Source organism: Pteropus vampyrus, unplaced genomic scaffold (genome assembly GCF_000151845.1).
Source record: "Pteropus vampyrus isolate Shadow unplaced genomic scaffold, Pvam_2.0 Scaffold2, whole genome shotgun sequence".
Lineage (NCBI taxonomy): Eukaryota > Metazoa > Chordata > Mammalia > Chiroptera > Pteropodidae > Pteropus > Pteropus vampyrus.
This window is the reverse complement of record NW_011888783.1, coordinates 28,373,636-28,395,693: the sequence shown is the minus strand read 5'-3', so window position 1 is coordinate 28,395,693 and position 22,058 is coordinate 28,373,636. Positions and strand designations below refer to the sequence as shown.

The 22,058-nt window shown below is 35.3% G+C and overlaps 1 protein-coding gene and 1 pseudogene across 1 annotated transcript in view; both read right to left on the bottom strand.

The window, feature by feature from the left end:
- CCDC148 (coiled-coil domain containing 148) overlaps positions 1–22,058 on the bottom strand; it is a 198,471-nt gene that overhangs the window by 149,511 nt on the left and 26,902 nt on the right. The gene's annotated exons all lie outside the window — the stretch shown is intronic.
- On the bottom strand, positions 14,181–14,296 carry LOC111739469 (annotated as a pseudogene).

Sequence of the window (22,058 nt, the reverse complement as noted above, 5' to 3'; positions counted from 1 at the left end):
TGGGGAATGGGAGCTGGGGTTTGGGGAAAGGGTCAGATTATCATATACACAAGGAAAAACAGTAAGAATTTGGCTGCACAGAATTTTTCACTTGGTCTTAAAAGTACCATCTAAATACGTTGGCCCAAAATATAATGGTCAATAATACATGAAATAGTCACTAATATATGACTACAATACTACTTGTCTTTGGCAATTAAAGACATGAGACATAAGAGATATCCATACAGTGAGAGCTTTTAAAAAGATATTCTTATAGAAAACATTATATTGGACCAACAAAATAAGTTCATTTAAAGTATAATTGAAATGAAAACAGCATATCCTCAAACTAAGGTATACTTTAACTCTAGAGTAGTGCTTGGCTTTTGAATAAGGCCACCAAAGGCTGAATTCCAACTCTACCACTCATAAACTAGATGGTCGATGAGACAAAAAATTGTAAAGATGTCAACTCTTCCAAATTAATTTATACAATCTCAATTGATCTCCTAAAAGATTTGTGTGTGTATGTGAAAATTGGCAAGCTGATTAAAAAATGTGTATAGAAATGCAAAGGACAAAGAATAGCCAAGGGAATCTTCAGAACAGATCTGGAGGATTTAAAGTACCATATATCAAAATCCATTATGAAGGTGTAGTAATTAACACAGTTATTATTAGTACAAGGATGTACAAACAGGCCAATGAACAATATAGAGCCAAAAAACAGATTCGTACATTTATGGTCACCTGATTTATGACAGAGGTGAGGCACACTGCTGTGAAGTGTACAAAGAACAGTCTTCAATAAATGCTCCTGGGTCTATTGGATGTTCATACGGAAAAAATGAATCTTAACCCCCTACCTCTCAACATTTACAAAAATCAATTCCAGATGTATTAAAGATCTAAATGTGAAAGACAAAAAATAAGGCTTTTAGAAGAAAACGTAAAAGAACATATTCATGACCTTAGAGTTGGCAAAGATTTCTTAAATAGTTTAGAAAAAACATGCTAACCATAAATGGAAAATGTATTAAGTTGGGAAGTACTAAAATTAAGAACTTTTGTTCATCCAAATATACCATTAAGGGAATAAAAAAGCAACCCAAGAAGTGGGAAATATATTCACAATACATATATTCAACAAAAGACTTGTACTCAGAATACAGATATTTCTCAAGTACCTACAATTTAATAAGGGAAATTCTGACAACCCAATACAAAATGAGGCAGAAGAACTAAATAGACACTCCACAAAAAAAAGATACCCAAATGGCCAATAAACATATTTAAAGGACTCATCTTATTCATTGGGAAAATTCAATTTAAAACCAACATGCAATACCTCTCTAAACACACTAGGGTGGCTAAAATGAAAAAATACCAAATGTTGGTAAGAAGGTGGAGCAACCAGAATATTCATACACTGCTGGTGAGAGTCTAAATTGGTACAATTGCTTTAGAAAACTCATTGGCAACGAAGCTGCTCTGATTCAGTCAATCTACTCCTTCATATACCCAACAGAAATGTGCACATATATGCACCAAAAGAAATGTATAAGTATGTTCATATCAGCAATATTCCTAGTATTCTCAAATTAGAAACCACTCAAACATCTATCAGTGGTTGAATAAATAAATGGTGGTATAGTCACAAATTTATCCTTTTACTTTTGTTGTTGGGGGTGGGGCTGTGAGGTGGAGAGGGTAGTGAAATATTCATCAGTACTAGTGCTTGTTAGGTCCAGAAAAATGGTGCTCCTGGATCTGTCCAATGGGAAGTGTTTCTAAGGAAAAGGATATATGAACATCAGCCATCGATCTTTGAAGTACAAACGAACTTCATTGTTTCAAGTTATCTTTTATAATTACTAGCTGAGGTTTATTTGACATAGAGACAAAGTTGACAAAGTTGATGAGAGGTGCTCAACTAATTTTAAAACCAAACGTGAGCCTTTCAAATAATAACGAAATATATTTTACATACAAAAAGTTACCATAAAAATTCATATTGTAGTATACTGTTTAATGACATGTAGATTATATATAAATATAAAAATCGTAAAACAAGATACAAGAGGGAGAATTCTAATTTTATAAGTGCATATATATGTACACGGATGTACATGAATATTAATAAATGATTATAAAGCTATCGTCATAATGTAACAGTAGTAATTTTTATTCTCATTTTTTGCTCTTTTTAAAATAAATTTATAGAGGACTTGAAGAAAATTGTTTTTTAAAAATATTTTATATAATTTTTTAAAAATTTTAAAAAATAAGATTTACAGAAAAGTTGCAAGTACAGTAGAAAATTTTTTTTCTGAAAGGTTTTATGTCTGAGGAGGTTGCTACTCTGATTCTCCACCATTGTTGAATATCTGAAGTTGTCTCTCCCACAAACAAGAATATTCTCCTACATAATCACGGGACAACGATCAACAAGAGATTAACACTGACAAATAACAATACTATCAACTAACTCTCAGACCTCATGAGTTTTGCCAATTATTCCAGTAATACTCTTTATAGCAATAAACTCCAATTCAGAATCAAGCATTGCATTTAGTCGTCATGTCTCGTTGGTCTGCTTCAGTCTGAAATCGCTATTTGGTCTTTGACTTTTATGATCTTGATACTTTTGAAAATTACAGGCCCTTGATTTGGGTTTTTCTGATGTTTCTTCATGCTTAGACTTAGATTATGTCAGGAATATCACAGAAGTGATTTGTGTCCTTCTCATTGTATTCTAATCTGATTTCCATTTGTCCGTTACTGATGATATTCACTTTGAACACTTAATTGAACACTTAATTAAGGTAGAGTTCCACTATAGAGGAACTCTTTTTCTACTTGTAATTAATAAGTATTTTGTGGAGAGTTCCTTTAAAATGCTGTATATACCCCATTTCTTAGTAAACATTTAAATTATGTATGTATTTGTCCATATCTATATAGATTCATTTTATTCAATGGGTTGTGCCATTACTATAATTATTTATTTTGATGATCAAATTATGTCCAGTTTGGCCAGTGGAAACCACTTTAAGCTATCTTCTGCATCCTACATTTTTCTTTTAAACAACATCCGTTTATTAACTCACAGTTCTGTAGGTCAGAAGTTTGGCATGACATGACTGGTTTCTTTGCTGAACTGTTCTACCAGAGGCTCTGGGGAAAATCCCCTTGCAAGCTGATTTGTGTTGTTGGGTGAATTCAGTTACTTGCAACTGTAGGACTGAGGTCCCATTTCACTGCTTGTTGTCCACCATAGGCCACTGTCAGCAAGTAAAGGTTACTTTCATTCCTTCCCAAGTAGCTCCCTCTATCTTCAGGACCACCAGGGATAAATCGTTCTCAAGTTAAACCCCTCTCATGTTTTGAATCTCCTTGACTTTCTCTATCTCTGACCTCAGATTTAAAGGGCTCATGTACTAAGATAAAGTCTATTAGATAATCTCCCTATCGTAAGGTTAACTGAACTGGAAACTTAATTACCTTGCAAAATCCCGTGTGCAATACAGAATAACATAATCACAATCACAGGAGCAGTATCTCTTCATATTCACATTCCTGGGGCTTATCCAAGGTGTGTACACTAGCGGGCACGGAGTCTTGGGTGCCATCTTAGAATTCTGCCTACTTATGTAAAGTGCTAGAACATTATAAGCATTAGCTATCATTATTATTCATTATCTGGCAAACTCAGAGAAATTTAAAAAATAGCAATGACTTAGGAATGTCAAGGGTGTAGTGAACAGATATTTCAATGTACCATCAAAGACATATAAATTGCTAGAAGCTTCTGGAGACAAATTTGGCAACGTATATTGAAAGGTTAATATTTCCACCTCTAGGAATTCGACTTTAGCTAAAGACATAATCAGAGGCATATACAAAGATCTGTGAAAGGAGATATTAATTATAGTACATTTATAATAAGTACTTAAAAAGAAACCAAAAATCTCATTTTAGGGGTTTAATTAAATAATACGGCATAGTTATTTAATGGAATACTGTGTAGCATTAAAAACAAAAACAAAAAACAAACAAATAAAAATACATGGTATGAAAAATATTAAACAAGAAGGGAACATACACATCTTACATGTGACAGAATTATATGTTATAAATTTGCCTATGTAGTCTTATCCAATTTTAGTACAAACACCAAGTAGATTCTTGCTTTTTCTTATCTCTTTTGAGCTATGTTATAGTTAAGCTTCTATGGCTGGCAAGATAGGTTTTAGCCTCCTCACACTGCTATAATTCAAACAAGGTTTCTGGCAACTTCTTAGAGCCCAGCCTCCTTCCTAGAGTGTGAGGTAGCCTTTTGGCAAGAAAAGGTCACTTGAAAAGAGAGAGAACATTCCCTGACACCATCTGTCTGGTCATGCTCATTTGCCAAAACAACAAGGGCATCCTGAAAAGGAAGGCTTTGCATCATCTCCCCTGGTTTTCTGCACTCCTGCCTTACTCAAGGCCTCAAGTGAAAAAGTGTGGTCTGGCCTCTCGTTCCTAATGTATAGTCCTCTTTTATACTAAATTGGTTGAGTTATTTGCAGCTAAAATTTTAGAGTATATTTTTTCTTTGGTTTTAGCTATGAGAGGCATCCCAGAGTAAAAAATATGTATTAATTGGGGATGGAGGGTATAACAGAAGTTAATAATTATTTAGAGTGCACCTCTTTACTGTACTTTATAACACTAAAATAGCTACTATTAGTCTCATTTTACAAGTGAGAAAACAAGCTCAGAGGGTTTACATAACTTTTACAAGGATGCATTTAGGAAATGGTAAAAATAGGTTTTGAAGTGACTGGTTTCAGCTTTTCCACCATACCAGCGATTCTGGTGATTTCTGAGATTCTGGTGATTTCTATGTATATGTATCTGGTGATACATATACATATATATACACATGTATATGTATATGTACATATGTATGTATGTATATATATGTATATATATATGTACATATATTTACTATATATATGTATATGTATATGTATATGTACATATATATATATGTATATGTATATGTACATATACATATATATATTAAGTTCCCCAAGAAATATGAATGATTAGCCTAGTTTAAGACCTACTGCAATACAAATCACTGCTTCCCTATACATGAAGGTAAATTAGCGATCTGTAATGTGATTACAGTGCAGACTACTTTTTTCTCCTAAGCTTTTTTTCAGCTCCAACCTCTCAGACTTTAACTTTCAAATGAACAGGTGCACTTTTAACTGAGGGATCTAGATAACACCACAAGCTCACTTTGAAACCATTTTTCCCATTGATCTCTCAAACCTGAATAGAGATATTCCAAACTCCATAATACTTGGAACTAGTATTTATCCATAGATTCAAAAACCCAGGGTAGTGTCTTCTATCTCTTGCTATTCTCTAACACAATTCTTGATAAATTCAATGCCCAGGCCCCTAAAATAACTAGCTGTCTTTTTCTTCTTCATGGACTTTCTCTCCATCTTTCCCACATTCCTTGCTACAGTCTACTTTCCCTCATGTTGTCAGGACAATTCGGTCTGATTTAACCTTCATTTATATTTAATTTCCATCCATCTCTAGCTTTAACAATCTGCCCAACTCTAGTTCTAGTTTTTGCTAATTTATCTCTGATAATCAATTAAAACCTATTGTTATACCTAAACTAGGCAACAAGTGTCTTTGCAGGAAACCAAAAGAAATATGAAAATACATATATGGTTGAGGAGTTCTGTGTCCTTTTGAAATCATTCTTTGAGTACTTTCTTGTCTTCTGGAGTAACCTATTTTTCAAGTCTCATCTTGTGCTTTGCTTTTCGCAGTCCTGAAGTCAGCTATTTTTTCCAAAGAGATCTGGTTCCTTGGAGGATGGTATTTAGAAGTCGAGATCTGGATACCGATGCATTCATGGCTATTGGGGTGTCACTGCTTCTTGACCCTCCCTATGAACAAAGCTAGGAAATGCACACACACACACACACACACACACACACACACACACACAATATTTCTATTTCGCTTTTAAAAAATACATAGATAAACAGATAGATAGAGCACCTTGCACACCGATATCTCCAACTACAATATAACAGTATAAAGTTTATTCTAGTGTTTTTCTTTTTCCTATTTTGTAAATCCTTATTCCAACAGTAAGAAACCCAGCCTTCGTTACTCTTTATATATTTTATTTGATCAACTCCCCATATATACCCTGTCTCCCCCATCCTTAATGCTACTCCTCCTCTACACAAATGCTTTCCTCACCCCACTTGAGTTTCAACAACCCACAGAAGGTGCCCCACCGCCACCATATCAGCTCCAATACACCATGGCAGACTATAGTCTTCCAAAGAGACTCCTTCCTCACTCTGCATGCTGCCCTTCTCCCTACTGCATGGAGATATTTTCCCCTCCAGTTGAATGTCACAACCTCACGTCAGGCTGCCCCTCCACATAGAGACCAGTCCTTAGCCTGGTTGGTCTCTGACATCAGTGCAGGTCAGCCTTCCCAAATGGATCCTCTTCTCCCCATTTTGAGCTCTAATACCACGCTCTGGGCCACTGTGCCCCCCTGCCCTTCCGGTGTAGAAACTTCTCATCATCTAATGGCGTTAAGACTAATTGATTGATCAGGAAGGGAAGAGAAAGAAAAGAAATTGGGTAGAAGAAACCTTGTCTTCTTCCTACGAAGATAATATACTTCAACAGAAATTCTCTACTTTATTGTATTATGATGTAACAGTTTTCTGATGACAACCCTAAAAATATTTAATATATAAATTAATTTCTTCTATAAGTGGTCGTATTATTAAAATAGGGACCAGTGAACATTTATGTTTATACAGCCTGATTTACAATAGATGAAAATTGGAAATAACCCAAGTGTCCATAAAGAAATGAATGGATAAACTAATAGTGGTATAATCAAACAGAGCAAAAAAAAGAAAGTTGAGCTACTTATATCATTGATGAATCTCAAAGTGATTGTGCAACGTGAAGAAAACCAGAAAAAAAAAAAGAGTAAAAATTTAATGATTCCAATCATATAAATTCTAGAAAATGCAATGGTACCTATATTAAGGGAAAGTAAATCAGTGGTTATTTAGAGGACTATGAAAGGCAAGGAGAAAAGGATTATAAAAGGACATAAGGCAAGTTGTTTTATTCTAAGAAACTGAAATCTATATTTACTAAATTAATGAAAGTAATTTCATTTTGAATGATCATAAATCTGGGTAACCAATAACAAAGGGAAGAAACAGCACCCATTGTGCCTACCAGGGAGGGAAAATATCATTCCACTCAAGAGTTTGAGCTCTGGGGCTGAATATTAGGTTCAAAATCTAGCTCTGAGGACTTTTGCAAGTTTCTTAATTTCTCTGTGCCTCAGTTTCCCCATCTGTAAAATAAAGATAGTAGTTGTACTTCTTCAAGTAATATATGGCAGATAATATACAAAAATTTCTTAGAAGAGCATCTGGCATCGGAAATGTCAACAAAATATGCTAATCACTAATGTTATCACAGATGCCTGAAAATGTGTGTATGGACTCTGTGACTCTTAGACTCTGATCTGAGAAACAATAAATTAAAATAGAGACTACCACTTAGGCGATCATGTGGCACAATTGTCATCATTAATCCAGGAGCACAAAAATAGGCACCAAAATTGCATGGATGGATTTAAGACTACATATTTGTATTTTTTCTTAAAGATTGAAATAGAAACATAAAATATTTAAATTCTCAGAGAGAACTTATTAATCTACTAGCATATGTTGATGATCTCCAGCATAAGAATAACTCCTTATAGCATAATAATATATTTTCATTCTCTCCACAACTTGAAGTAATATAAACAAAGACTAAATTATCCTTTAAAGAATTAGATTTCAGTTTAAATAGGTGGGACCACTTTCAAATATTATAAATAAAAATAACCTAAAGCAAAAAAAAAATAAAGATAGTTTATGTATGATAGAATTCCTGCTAATTGACTGCAGAACATGAGATTATGATAAAATTAAGTGAGCTAATCCTAGATCAACTCCAATTTTCAACCCACATTCCCTTAAGGGATGGATCGTTATTCTTTCAAGAGTACTTATCCATGATTTCACAAACTAATTAAAGTGCAGCTTAATTTTTCTTTATTTTAAAATATTTTCACTATAGAGCTAAGCAAAGAATACTCTGTAGGATCACTACCTTACCTATTTAAATTCATCATGCTCTCTGACTTAATAAATAATGATTTTCTCAATATTTAAAATGTATTTCCACGACAAGTTTCTCACATTTTCTAAAGCCAGTATTAAAACTTAAGAGGAATAGTGAAGATGAAATGTCCTGCTCTAAAAATGAGCTGGCACCTCCTTTGGTTATAGTGAAATAATGTCATTGTCACAACTGATTCAGGTTAGGCTCTGCTGTGACCAGTGGAGAAAAAGCCTTAACTGACTATCCAGAAACAAGAAATAAAGACTGTATTGATCATTCTCATGCTTCTATCTGTATGTACCTTTTTACTAATCAAGGTTGTTTCTTAGCATTTGTTTCAGAGAAAATTCTAGTTGTCCAATAATTGAGGTGTCTCACTTTTCAAAAGAAGTTATTTTAAGAACTTCTACCCTATATAAATGCTGCTTGGGACTGCAGTAGATGTAAAATAATTGCCTATTGTCCTTAAGTGAAAACCTTCTCAAAGCATCAAGAAAATGTAATACAGCTATAGTTTATGTAATCTTGAAACTTGCACATTAGAAGACTGAATTCCTCCCAGACAGAAAGTTGGAAGTGGACTCTTTGGGTGGAAAGTCTTCACTCAAGACAAGAGGATAGGATTTCATTAACCAATGTCACCATAAAAAAAATTTTTTTAAATTTAAAAAAAAAGACAAGACGATGGAAGGAAAAAAGCCATATCAATCACAAGGAACAGAAAATCTATAGACCAAATATGCCAGGAGGAGATTAAGAAGAAGGTAAGATTAGGCAGGGAGATCCAAGTTCAGAATAAGGAAAATGATGCTGAGGAAAAGCAGATGGGAATATAACCATCTGGAAGGTAAGAAAAGAGTGGTGGGATTGCAAATTAATTGCTTAAAACAAAACTGTTTCAAACCCTTTTCAATAGCCAGACTCTTCTGTAAACAAAATTCTTTCTCCAAGATTTTAAATTTAAGGCCACAGAAAGCTTTAAGTTACTCTTTATCCAGTGACTATATAGTCCTAAGAAATAAAGTTTAACAGCTGTCATAAACCATATTTCCCACTAAAAGCAACAGGCCTGCAGTGAGCCTGTACGAAGCTGACATGCTGAGGTGGTGAATTTTTCTGAGGTCTACACTGAATCTTGCCCTTTCCTTGGCTTCATTTATTCCACCTCTGTTGATACTCCTGTGCCAATAATTTTTTCTTTTGCTTAAGTTAGATTGTATTGTAACTAAGAATCCTGAAAAATACACTCAGGCAATGTAAAGGTTTGGCAGAAAGTAATTCACTGTTTGCAGAACCCCTCAGCAGCTCTGCAGAGCACCAAAGTTCCCTAGATCAGAAATGCAAAGCCACTGCCCTAAGCAATAGTCGTTATTGAGACTTGTATTTATGTGCAGGCGTAGATATAATGTGTGGCTGGTGTCAGGGATGAACTTACACATACTTCATCCATTCATTCGACACTCATTCAGTTGATGTAAATCTATATTTTAAAAGATCTTAGTATATTTATTGGTTTCTCGATATGCACTAGGCACTGTTCTAGGCATAGGGACCACAGCAATAGATGAAAGAGACATGTTCATGGTGCCTACTGTCCACTGGTGTACTCACTGGCAGCGAATTACAGATGGCAAACTCTCCCTGGTATTGATGGTTGCCACTCTTTCATAATAATGCAATAAAAAGTATTAGTGCTCAAAATAAATATTTTATGTTTATCATGAACATATAATTAAAAGATCAGTATTATTTGTGAAATGCTTACATTACTAGTCCTAAGACATACTAGGTAAGCTTATGACTACCATAAAATCTTAAGAGAACATTAATTAAGATGATGTAGATGAATTAAACATATGCTAGCAAAGTAATAAAGTTTTACTTTATGCTACTAGTTACTGAAACCGTTTTTGCTCCTTTACAATATTGGGAGAACATCTTTCTCTACTTTTGAAAACACAAGTTGTTAGCCCATATTACTTTCCTTAGCAGTTAATATTATTTATAAATAGAAATGATTAAAGGCTTCCTCCATTAGGAACCCAGAACTTCTAAGGGTAATACTTAAACAAGAAAACAATTGAGTCTTGAGGTGAGACTTTTGATGCAGTGTCATGACATGAATTTAAAAGACTTTTGCCACTGTATTGAAGAACGAGGCCTGGGCTTGCAGGGTTACGTAAGTAAATTTGTAATCACTTATTAGAAAATACCTCTGGGACTGTAATCACACTAGAGATAAAATCATTCAGGAATTTAGGTGAGCATTTCAAAGTTCCACAAAGTTTTCACAGTAACAGAGGCACAAGTGGTAGGTGTGAGAGAACAAAACCTGGATGAGGATCTGAGAAATGGGGTGAAGTTTTAGGGTGAAATCACAAGGAGAATTCTTTCATTTAACTGGCATTCTATCCTTCCCCATGAGACAGGAAGCGATGACCTCGCCAGGCACATTCACATTGCATGGTCATAATTTCACTCCATGTACTCAGACATAAAGCCACTTCCTAAATCTGAGTCATCTGATTCATTTTGGTTCCCCCCTCTAGTTTGAGACTGCTTTGAGTAGAGCTTAAAATGGAAAAAATGACAGGTTTCTCTGCACAACATTCACCTTTTTTGTATTGATTCTGCCACTGATTTATTCATTCACTGCATATTTACTAAGTACATACTATGTTCCAGTCACTGTATTATGTGCCGGAGCTACAAAGATGAAAAAGACCCTATCCTCCAACAACTCTAAGCATATCATAGTGGCCTCAAAACTTTTTTTATTACATACTCCTAATCAATTTTTACTATGTTTTGTCAATAATGGATATTACTATTTATAAATTGTTATAATTTTTCTATATTATTATTGTATTCCTTTCATCTAATATCTTAGGAAAAAATAAACCCTTAGGATATTATTCCTAGATAGCAATAGTTGATGGAAATCTATATTTTAAAAGATCTTAATCACTTTAAATCTTCAGTAAAATGTAATCAGATTGCTACTGTGATTATTTTACCTATGATAGGTCTGATGGCAGGACCACTGCATATTATTGCCCACAATCACGTGCCATATTGCTGCTGAGGGAGTCCTCACAGAGGAGTCGGCTCTGGCTTTTTCTTGTCATTTGCTCTGCCTACATTATAAGTATCATCTAGAATCCAGGGATCTTTGCAGGAATATATTTAAGGCATTTGTCCATTTTATGAAGGTTAGCTTTCATTAAAAAAAAAAAAAGTTAACATAATCTGTAAATCCTCTTAAACCAGATAAAAGTAATTATTAACATTTCACAATATGCTACATATGAGCAAATAAGTGAGATCAAACTTGGTATAATGAAAGACTAGATGAAGGTATCAGGATGGATTAATGCATTAAAGATTAGGAAAGCTTACTTTATTTCTTTAGATTTGAAATAACTGTAAATAGAAGATCTAGCACTACCTTCCCATACCTTCCTGCACAGGACTGACCTGCGCTCTACCTAGAAGAACACTGGTCTGCAGAGTGAGACAAAGATCCTGACACCTGAGATATTGGAGTGCAAAGGGCAGACAGCCTCATTTTGCAGAAGGCCATGGTGGAGAAAGGTGAGTCTTAAAGAATAGTAGGGTGGTTTCATCATGCATAGGAAGAGATAAGGCCTTAGAAGACACAGCTATTTAAGTCAGGCAGCACAAGAGCAAGATGTATTTGGACTAGTATAAGCAAGCAATTCTAGATGGCTACAGGTTAGGGAGCCAAGTGGGCAGCGTTAGCTATAGACAGAGAAGTAATAGATGAAAAGAGGATTGATAGAATTCTGCTGATGTCAAGAACACTGATGGCTTCAATTTAGAAAAAGATGGCCAAAATTAAATAGACAAGAGGACAAGAGAACAGATCACAGAGATGGACAGATTTTTAAAGAGAAATCATTGAGGAACATGTCATATTAAAAGACACTGGTGTGGAGCAGATTTTTGGAAACTAAATAAAGGGTTTTTAACTGCAAGAATACCACAGAGACTAGAGCAGTTACCCATAAAGGCTTTCCTAGTACCAGATATCTGTGAGTTAGACAAATAAAATAATTACATACCAAATTTGATTTTAAAGGATATGATGGCCATTTTGCTTTAAAGGCCTAAAAACTTTCTGAATTCCTAGCTCTTGATACTCTTCTTTGTAGCCTTTTTACTCTTTAATACCTCTGAGAGACTCTGGAGACTGACCAGTGAAAGGTGGGTAGGTACAAAGAGCTGAGTCTGTATCACTGAATCTTATCCCACTTACAATTCACCAGTTTTGAGTTTATTTACAGAAAGTAAAGCTCAGCTATTCTGTATTAATATATACATACATTCATACTACTATTCTTACATCAAATCATCACATTGTACACCTTAAGCTTCTTATAATTTTATTTGTCAAATATGCCTCAGTAATGCTGAAAAAATTTTACTATTCTTGGAAAAAAACTTTTACTGAAAGACAATATACTATAGTTAAAGAAAAGCAACAATTTACCATTGACAAATAATTAGGCAATTGAGTTGAAGATTTCAAGTTGCATCTGAACCACATACAATAAAATTAAAAGTTTTCATAGCTAGTATCCAAAATGAAAGAAAAAAGGAAGAAAGTAGAACTATTTTGATATTGCCAAATAGCTGCGAGAGAGAAGACACATAATACAAGGAAGCACAAGCAAATTCTACAAGGGTTGGCACATTTGTCACTGAGGAGCTGTTATGGACAAAGGTGTCTAATACATAACAGTCAGTAATAAAGCTTAGCAGATATCAAGGAACTCTGCATTGAATCACCCTGAATCCTTCAACTCTTCTCACTGTCTCTCGAAGAAGAAAATACTCTGGGGGAATCTCATACTTCTTGGTACTTCTGGAGTAGGGAAAAGAGAGAAAGATCAACAAGGACTTTGAGAGTCAGCCCTCTACAGCTCCCTTTCATGTGCGCTATGCAGTAAAACTTCACCACCTTGTTCTTACCACAACTTGACAACTAAAAATGTTTTCATTTACTCTGCTTCAGTAGTAAAACTCTTCTTTGTTCTCCTTTTAAAATGAGTTATTATAAAAAAATTCAAAAAATACTTAAAAAGTCCATTATAATCTTATCCCTAGAGACAGCAATTGTATAATTATTCCTTTGCCTTGTTTTCTTTTTCATTATTCATTGGGTCTGTTCCTTAATCTGATCAAAAAATATTAATTTTTAAAAGACTATATTTTTATTTTAGAAGTATAAAAGAGGTTCAAAATCTATTCAAAGCAAAAATGCTACATTCTTGTAATATAAATATAACAGGATAAATAGTACCAAGCAATAATATGGCCTCACCTATTTGAGGGGACAGCTCTAGGAAAAAAGTAGAGTAGCTAACAAACTTTTGTCTGTTTTCTTGCTTCTGAGGCAACAGGAAGCCTGCAGTTGACACAGGGACCCATTCCAAGTTCCACAATCCTGTCATTCCACCTGAAGGATGACTCATGCTTCACAATGGCCCCTTCCCCTTCCCTACTGTCCCAGGATGTAATCTGATTAACTTCATGTTAACATGTGAAAGAAGGAAAGGTTGCTTAAGCAGGGACTGCCCCAAGAGTATGCTTGTTAACACAAAAGAATCTCTAATGGCTAGAATTTCCAGATGGGTGATAAAGTGAAATGGAAGAATTTCCAGTAGAGTGCAGAGATCATTTTGATTTGAGAAACTATCCCCCAGACAAACTGAAAATCACAACAACGTGAAAAGCCTGTCTCCGTTTACTTGAGTTCTAGCATAACTCTAATCTCCCAGCAATATTACACTGTAAAGGAAGGAGAGCTGGGCAGCAAGATCAAGGGCATGGGAATGATGTACATGCAGATTCAAATCAATGTTGTCCCCTACTAGAGGAATGTCTTTGGCAAGATGATTTATTATTATTATCATTATTATTATTATTATTTACGCCTACAGCACCTGGTCTTCCTAGGTGGTCTCCCATTCAAGTACAAACCAGGCCTGACCCTGCTTAGCTTCCGAGATCAGATATCGGGCTTGTTCAGGGTGGCATGGCCCTAGACCATGGACTGTGGCTCCACTGGGGCACAAACCCAGGATTTTCTGCATGTAAAGCAGACGAGCTAACTGCTACACTATGGAACCATGTCCTTTAGCAAATGTTGTTGCTATTGTTATTAAAGTTCTCAGACCTCTTTCCTTACTTAATAAACAGGGTTGCTGTGGGATTAAAATGAATAAAATAGTGCATCTAAAGTACTCGGCACACAGTAGGTACTCAAGAATAGGAGTTATTGTTATTTATGTTTTTTCTTTCAGTCTTTATACTACATTTAATCAACTGGGATTTCCCCAGTGTTCTGTTAAGCATTTAACAATCAGAAAATAATATAAAACCCATATTTTCATTATCTTCTTAAAAATCCATGTTTCAAAAGTTTATCCCCTTATAAAAACAACCAATGGAGTGAGTAGCAGCTAGTTTTTTGGTTAGAATATGTTCTCCAGTAAACTACAGTCCTTGTCATGCCTTATCTCACCCCAGCACTGAAGAATAATGTCGGTTGCCATTTATCATCCAGCTTGCACTGCTGCCTTGCTAACTCAGTTCTCTTCTACAAATTGTCATTTCTGGCCTGGTTCTTACAGGCATTTGAGTTAGTGACCTCTGCCACAAAGCTAATGAATATATTCCACAATACTACATAGCACCGTATTCAGGTTCTGAAATCAGATAAACTGGATTCGAATACCGATTCTCTGGATTACTAGTTTTGTGACCTCAGGCAAGTTACTTCACATATCAGAGTCCTAGTTTCTTCAACTCTACAAGAGAAATAGTAACTGACTCATTTCACAGGGTTGTTATAAGGTTTAAATAATGTAATGCATATAAAAAATTGTTTATTATACCTGGCTATAAAAAGGGGCAATGAATATTAACTACTACAATGACAATGATGATGGAGAGACAGCAACAACGACGATGATGATGATGATGATGATGATGATTGCTGCTGTTGCTATCACAATCACTACCTATGGGACTTCCTTCATTCTCATTTCTGCTTTCTCAAGCTGGAAATCGAAATTCATTTAGAAAGCCCTAGGGAACATGGAGCCTTTCAAAAGTAGGAAAGAGTAGTTTCTGTCCACCACTGCTCACGAGCGCAATGAGGTAGCTGCAGAATGAAGTGAGAGAGCTTCCAATCTCAAAAGCAATGGGACCACTAGGAAGCCAGACTCATGCTCAAGCCCAGAAAGAAAGCAAGAATCTGTCTCAAAATTTCAGTAAGAAATGTGTTTCGGATGAGCCAACCCAGCAGACAGAACCAGAGTTAGGAGAAGATAGATCTTCTAAACTTCTGAAGCTATACAACTTCAGAGGGGCAAGGGAGGTATCTACAAGTTGGTACTGACCCGGGGAAAACAAGCTTTTCTCTTTGGAAAAGAGGTACTGAAGAAGAGCAAGGCAGGAGAGGGCAAGAATACAGATAGAGTGACGGCAACAAGAATATAGAGTACAAACTATGGTCAGAGCAGATGAGCCTGGACTTCAGCTAAGGAGCCAGATACAAGACTAAAATAAAAGGGAGATCATGCAAATGGTGAGAATTCTACCATGTGTGACCCACACAATCTGAAATTACTTCTCCTGAGGGTTTCCAAAAAACACCTGGGTTGTGCAAGGAATGTACCTAACAGCTCGGAGGCTGGCCTTATATCAACACAACAACTAAACATCCATCTTTTACAAAGTACTTTCGTGTTTATCATTTGATCCCAGACTAGCTATATGAAGCAGTATTCCCCTATTTTACAGATGAATAGCAAAAAAGAGATTAAGGCCATTGCTTAAAAGAAAAAAAAAAAAAACAGTAAATGGCGAAGACTGCTAAAGCTTAATTCTTCTAAAAACAATTACTGTGTACTGCTCATTGCACTTTCTTTAGAAATTGCAATTTGTTCACCATGTGGTTTCCAGGTTTGTTTATCCCTTTAAAATTTTCCTTATTTGTTTAAGAAAGTTTTGTTTTATTATGGGGGGGGTTATTTTTAATGTAGATAAGTCTTGGTTGAATACAGAAGAAAAATGTCGAGGAAAAGATATGTCAAAGCTTGGACCCGAATAACTAAAAAGATCAGTTTCCCTGTGATGTCAGGCATTAAGTCACCAACAGTCCCAGCTACAGATCAGAGTAACCCAATTTCATCACCACCATCCCAGCACCCGGACACAAGAGTTGGGGTTATATATGGTAACATTTTGATAAGGGACTTATATTAACTTCAACCAATATATATTCATATACCCACCCCTCCCTAACCCCGCCGATGGATAGATTAATCGTGTATTATTCTAGTGGGAATGAAGGGTTACAGCCAAGAAGAGACTAAAAGTTGTAGAAAAATGGAACTCAGAGGAGTATTCTCTGCCAGGATTTGGAACTTGCCTGTTTAGATAGTATAACTTTGCCAAGAACTTTCCAGTTAGTACTGCTTTTAACACTGATTAGAAAGTAAAATGTACTCTCTCAAACTAGAGTAATACATTTTTTTCTCAGGTCATATGATTTTGCTTTAAGAGAGTTTTCCATGGCTGAGAATAGAACTTGTCTCTAAGGTTCCCAGTCCAGTGAACTAAACAATGTGGCTTCTTCATTTTTAAATGGTCTGTTTTGAAATGAACAAATCTTAACACTTCATCAAGCTAAGAAAAGAAACAAAAGGAAAGAAATTATCTCTTAGGCTGTGGGGTTGGTGGGGTGGGAGCTGAGATAGGTTTAAAGTTATCTATAAGGCTGCTAAGCTAAACTAAATCAATTGATTCCATTTTTAAAAAATCTAACAAAATCCACCACAATTTTTTTTTCTGAACTAAAGTCCACATTTTGATCCAATGATATACAATAGATTCACAGGAAATGTTGATATTTCATAAGATAAAGATTTAAGGATCCAGCGTGTAAGTTTACAAGACTGGGCTTTCAAACAGACACAGACACACATGCATTTTCACAGACCACACATAACTATACCTTCTCTGCAAAAGGCACAAAGGTGCTCATTTCAACCAATGAGGGAAAGTACTTGCGACGCAGATAGCCTATCTATTACATCATCCATTAAAGTGTATATTTTTAGAGCTACTGACCTTTACACAAATGAAACAATAAAGCTGTTCACAAAACTGACAAAGAGCAGATTTTCCAAAGAAAAACAGTGAACCACTGTCTCTAATGCATCCATCAAACTAAACAATTAAAATGGCATCTAGTACAAAACTTAAAAAACCACTATAACATAACACTGCCAAGATTACCAGTCCTGTCTTGAAAAAAAAAAAATTGTTTTGCCTAGGCATTTACTTAAAAAAGAAAGGAACTAATTTATTTATTTAGCAGATGAATGGACTGCATACATTTAAGGCAATCAAAAGAAACTCAGTGGTCCCAACCTCCTCAAGCTGCTGCCAAACAAACTTGGGCACTGGTGGCCACAGACTGGTCCTCAAAACAGTCTAAATAACAAACACTCATTGTGTGGATCTGATAGATCTGAACTGAAGTCCTAGTTCTTCAGTTACTAGTTGCATGAACTTGGGTAAATTACTTAACCTTTTAACTTCCTTTGTCTTTTGTGATGTAAGTATCATAATACCAGTTGCCAAATGGAAGTTATGGTATATATACCGTTATAAATGAAATTATATACGTAAACACTTTAGCACAATGCCTTGTATAGAGCAAGTGTCCAATAAATGTTAGCTATTATTATTATTGGAAAAATCTTATATTAAAGTGACTACATAATTTCTCACCAATCCAGGCACTTTTGATGTTGAAAGGGAGCTCCATTAGCAATACAGTGGCAGGCCACCCCAATCATTATCTGCGTAGCAGTCTGGTAGTTTGGAATCCTGGGGACTAGGAGCAAGGTTTTACTAATACTCAACATGAAATACATGTTAGTAAATAAGAATGCCTAGCCACCCCTGAATGAAAATATTAGCAATGAGAGGGAAGGGCTCAAGTTAATTGAAAACTTCCAGTTTTATAAGCAGTTGATAATATAATCACATCAGAGACAACTGTTAGTATCAAATTTTTTCAGCATTATAAATTTAAACAGATCAAACTTTTTTGCAACATCACTTTATATAAGATTTTGAAATTAAGATATTTCTAAATTTGCATTTATGATAAAACATCCTTAACCAATTCTTATATCTAGACACAATTTCCTATGTGGTAACTTTAGCATAGCTTTTTTTGCTAGAAATTAAACTAATTTTAAAATTAAGGAAGAAATAGCATAGCACTTATCCAAATTGTCAAACCAAGAAAGAAGTAACCTAAACAGTGTACTGGAATATTCCAGTCACTAGACAGGACTAGCTTCTTCTCTGATATCCTTAACTTAAGCATTGTGCTTCCAGTAAATTAGCCAACCCATTCTGAAACTTGAAAGAGTACGTACAATCAATAACTGTTTATCTAAAATCTTCTTGTTAATTTTGATAACTGTATGGAGATCTCGTGAATGTATGTGTAGATGATTTCATTAAAACTCTTTGCAAAGAAGAGTTATCAACTGACTAATGAGTCAGTAGCAAGATTAAAAGGGCATTTAAGGGGAGAATTTTAAAATTTTGCCGGTTTTTGAATGAATGGGAGAAAAATAAGAATGCATATTTGTTTTTTCTTGTATTTTCATTAAGAAACGGAAAAAAATTAACAAGAAACAAAAATGGTTATGGTTACATATGGGCATGGGAGGTAGAAGGGGAACAGAGCTGAAGTGGTAATAAGATTTCTCCTTGTATACATTCTGAATCATTTTAATTGTTGAACCATATCAAGTATTAGATATTCAAAAATTAAAAGAATTTTAAAATTGTCTATTTTAATAATGTAAAAGGTCCAAAGAGACTGCCTTGAACCTACAAAAAGAATTTAAACATAGGGGAAGATAAAGTACTTCTATACCTCTTACAACTAAAAACTTTATTAGTCATGATAGATGATATTTAATAAGTCTAAATGAAGAAAATGGGCCAGTCTTAATTAAAGATAATCCAAGTTTATGCAAATGAAGATACAGACACAATTCATATTTGATCAGCAACATCTTATTACTCAGATTTTCACTGAATTTGAAAAAGGAGATAGAAACAGAGAACAAAGCTGAAGAAAATATTGGAAATATATGCAAACTGTTTTCAACTTAATCACCTACATAAAAAAAGTGTTAGATGTTTAATTGTCATTAATAAACAGTTAAGATGGAATCGTAATTTTAAAAGTCCTCAGATAAGTTAATGACTTCCTTATTTACATATTTCATATTTTGTTATAGTAGATACAATAAGAATTATTTACAATAATTGAATTTATTCAGTAGTTTGGTGGATATTAAAGTCATATGAAAGAATGGCTAGGATTCATATATATATATGTATATATGAAACAAGTATACAAATCTCGTATGTGTGAATATATATGTATATACATAAATTTAGTGACTTCTGAAACTATTTCTATAGTTACTTGTGAAAATATAACAATTATAACTAGTTTATAGATGTGAGAACAATCTGATGGAAACATCTGCCTCTTTATTGAGTGCCAAGGAGGTTCCATGTGAAATGGCTGGCTGGACCAGCACCTCCTTCCTCCTTGATCTCTCCATGTGCATCTTCCTCAAGCCAGCCTGCTCTGTAGCCTTGCTACCCCGACTAACATTTACTTGGATACTTCGGATTTTAAAAACAAATAAAAAATTGTAGAAGCTCTGGTCTGTAAGAGACCTGAAAAGTCTTTACAGAGATCCTAAGACTCTCCTTATCCTCCCTACTGCCTGAAGCCTAAGCAGAAATGCAATTCTTTGTAACAGGGCTGCACTCAGGATTGGGCACAGAGTTCACTGCATGAGCTGGTCTGGCAATGGAGAGAAATGGAGGCTGAAATCTCAGTCATGCTCTGCTTGCTAAACCGCATGCCATTGTGTGGGGCTGCATCTGCCTTTTTCTAATTCATACAAAAGTGTCTTGTGGGCTAGTGTGAGCTCTGAGTCATAATTTGACATATAGGTGAGAGGTTGGCCCCTTTTTATTCTCTGATACTCTTCCCATCACAGTGAAGCATAAAACATAATATACACTTTTAGGAAGTCATTTTAAAGTACTACTCGAGATTCCAGTCAGGTAGGTAGAGTATATTTCCAATGTAATCAATGAGCCCTGTTTTGTCTAGATTGATGCAAGTATGGCTCCTTTCCTGAAGTTTCCCTTCTGTGTTTTTTTTTCTCTCTCACTTCTCTCACTCTCCCTTCCCTGTCTTCCCCACTCAATATTTCTCTCTTGTTCTCCCCTGACCCCTGACTTCATCCCTAAGACCTTGAAGAAAACAAAATTCCTTCTGCCTGAGTTTTTGATACAATGCTCAAATTTGGGTTGAAACAGTTCTTTCTGAAGCCATCTGCCACCCAAGCTGTTTGCATCCCTCACTGAATTCCCATTTCTAAAACTAGGGAGGAATCAAGGGCCTATGTTGCCAGCTTCCTCTGAATTCACCCCTCTGACTTCAGTCTGCCCTCGGTTTTTCATTGCTGGTTTCTAGTCACCTCTGCTCCTTCTCCAGGCATCTTCTTTGTTCTATCACATTTCTATCAGGAGTCACCCAGTCTCTAGGTATCTCTCTCTGTTTCTTCCACCAACAAACTGACAATGTCTTGCTCTTTTCATAAATAGCATCCCCTAAATACACATTTGTATCAAAATGAGATTTTTAAGTGGCATATTATTCAAAAGAAGTTATGTAGGGAGGCGGCACGAGAAATAAAATGTTAAATCAAGCAACATTCAGAGCCTGCAATATGCTGATCAGCTCTGCAGCCAGGCCAGGAGGAGGACCCTTGCAGAACAGAGAAAGATTTCTGCTGGGATTGCTAACAACCCATTTCCAACACCTGTGAAGGAGAAACAGGAAAAACAGTCTTTAAGTGGTTGCCCTTCACAAAACTGTTCATTCCCTATGGCTAAAACAATAGAGAACCTATGAGTTAAGGGCTGGGAATTGCCAGCAGGCTTTTCGCGGCTACAGGCTCTTTCCCTTCTTCCTCACTGTATATCCATATCAAAGAAATGGGTAAACAAAGTCTTTAAACTAGAACTCAAGGGAACTAAAGAATGATATGAAACCGGATCCCTCAACACTCAAGGCCTCTTCTCCTTCATTGGGTTTTTGTCTTTGCTTTCTCTAGCCTTTGCTTTACCCCTTCTTTAATAAACTTTCCTCTTGACCCAACTTTGGTGTGTGTGGTGAATTCTTTCTACACCTTCCTCCAAAGGACCCTCTTCTCTCAGTGCAGGGCTTGGTCTCCTGTCACTTGGGAAAATTTGCCCTGTCCTGCATCAGAAGTACACTAACAATATATGTCTTATTTAACTGGAAAGAGAGATACATACTGTCAGTATCTTGACAGTTATTAAATTTTTGACATCTAATAGAAAAAAAAAAATAAGGGTAAAGACACCTAGATATCAAGCAAAATGAAAAACAAAGTGGGTCCTAACTGAAGAATGGATCTTAACTGATCCATGGTTGGAGTCCATTATTGTATGTCAGGTTTAGTAGAAATCTTGCAATTGTATGCAAAAGTTTTTGGCATTAATATTTCTGGGGAGAGATTATATATATTTCATCAGCTTCTCAGAGGGAATCTATGACCTAAATAAGCTTAAAATTTTGAAGGACAGTCAGCGACTGAAATATCCATTCTAAGTAATTAATAAAATTATTTAATATTTAGCCTATTTTAAAT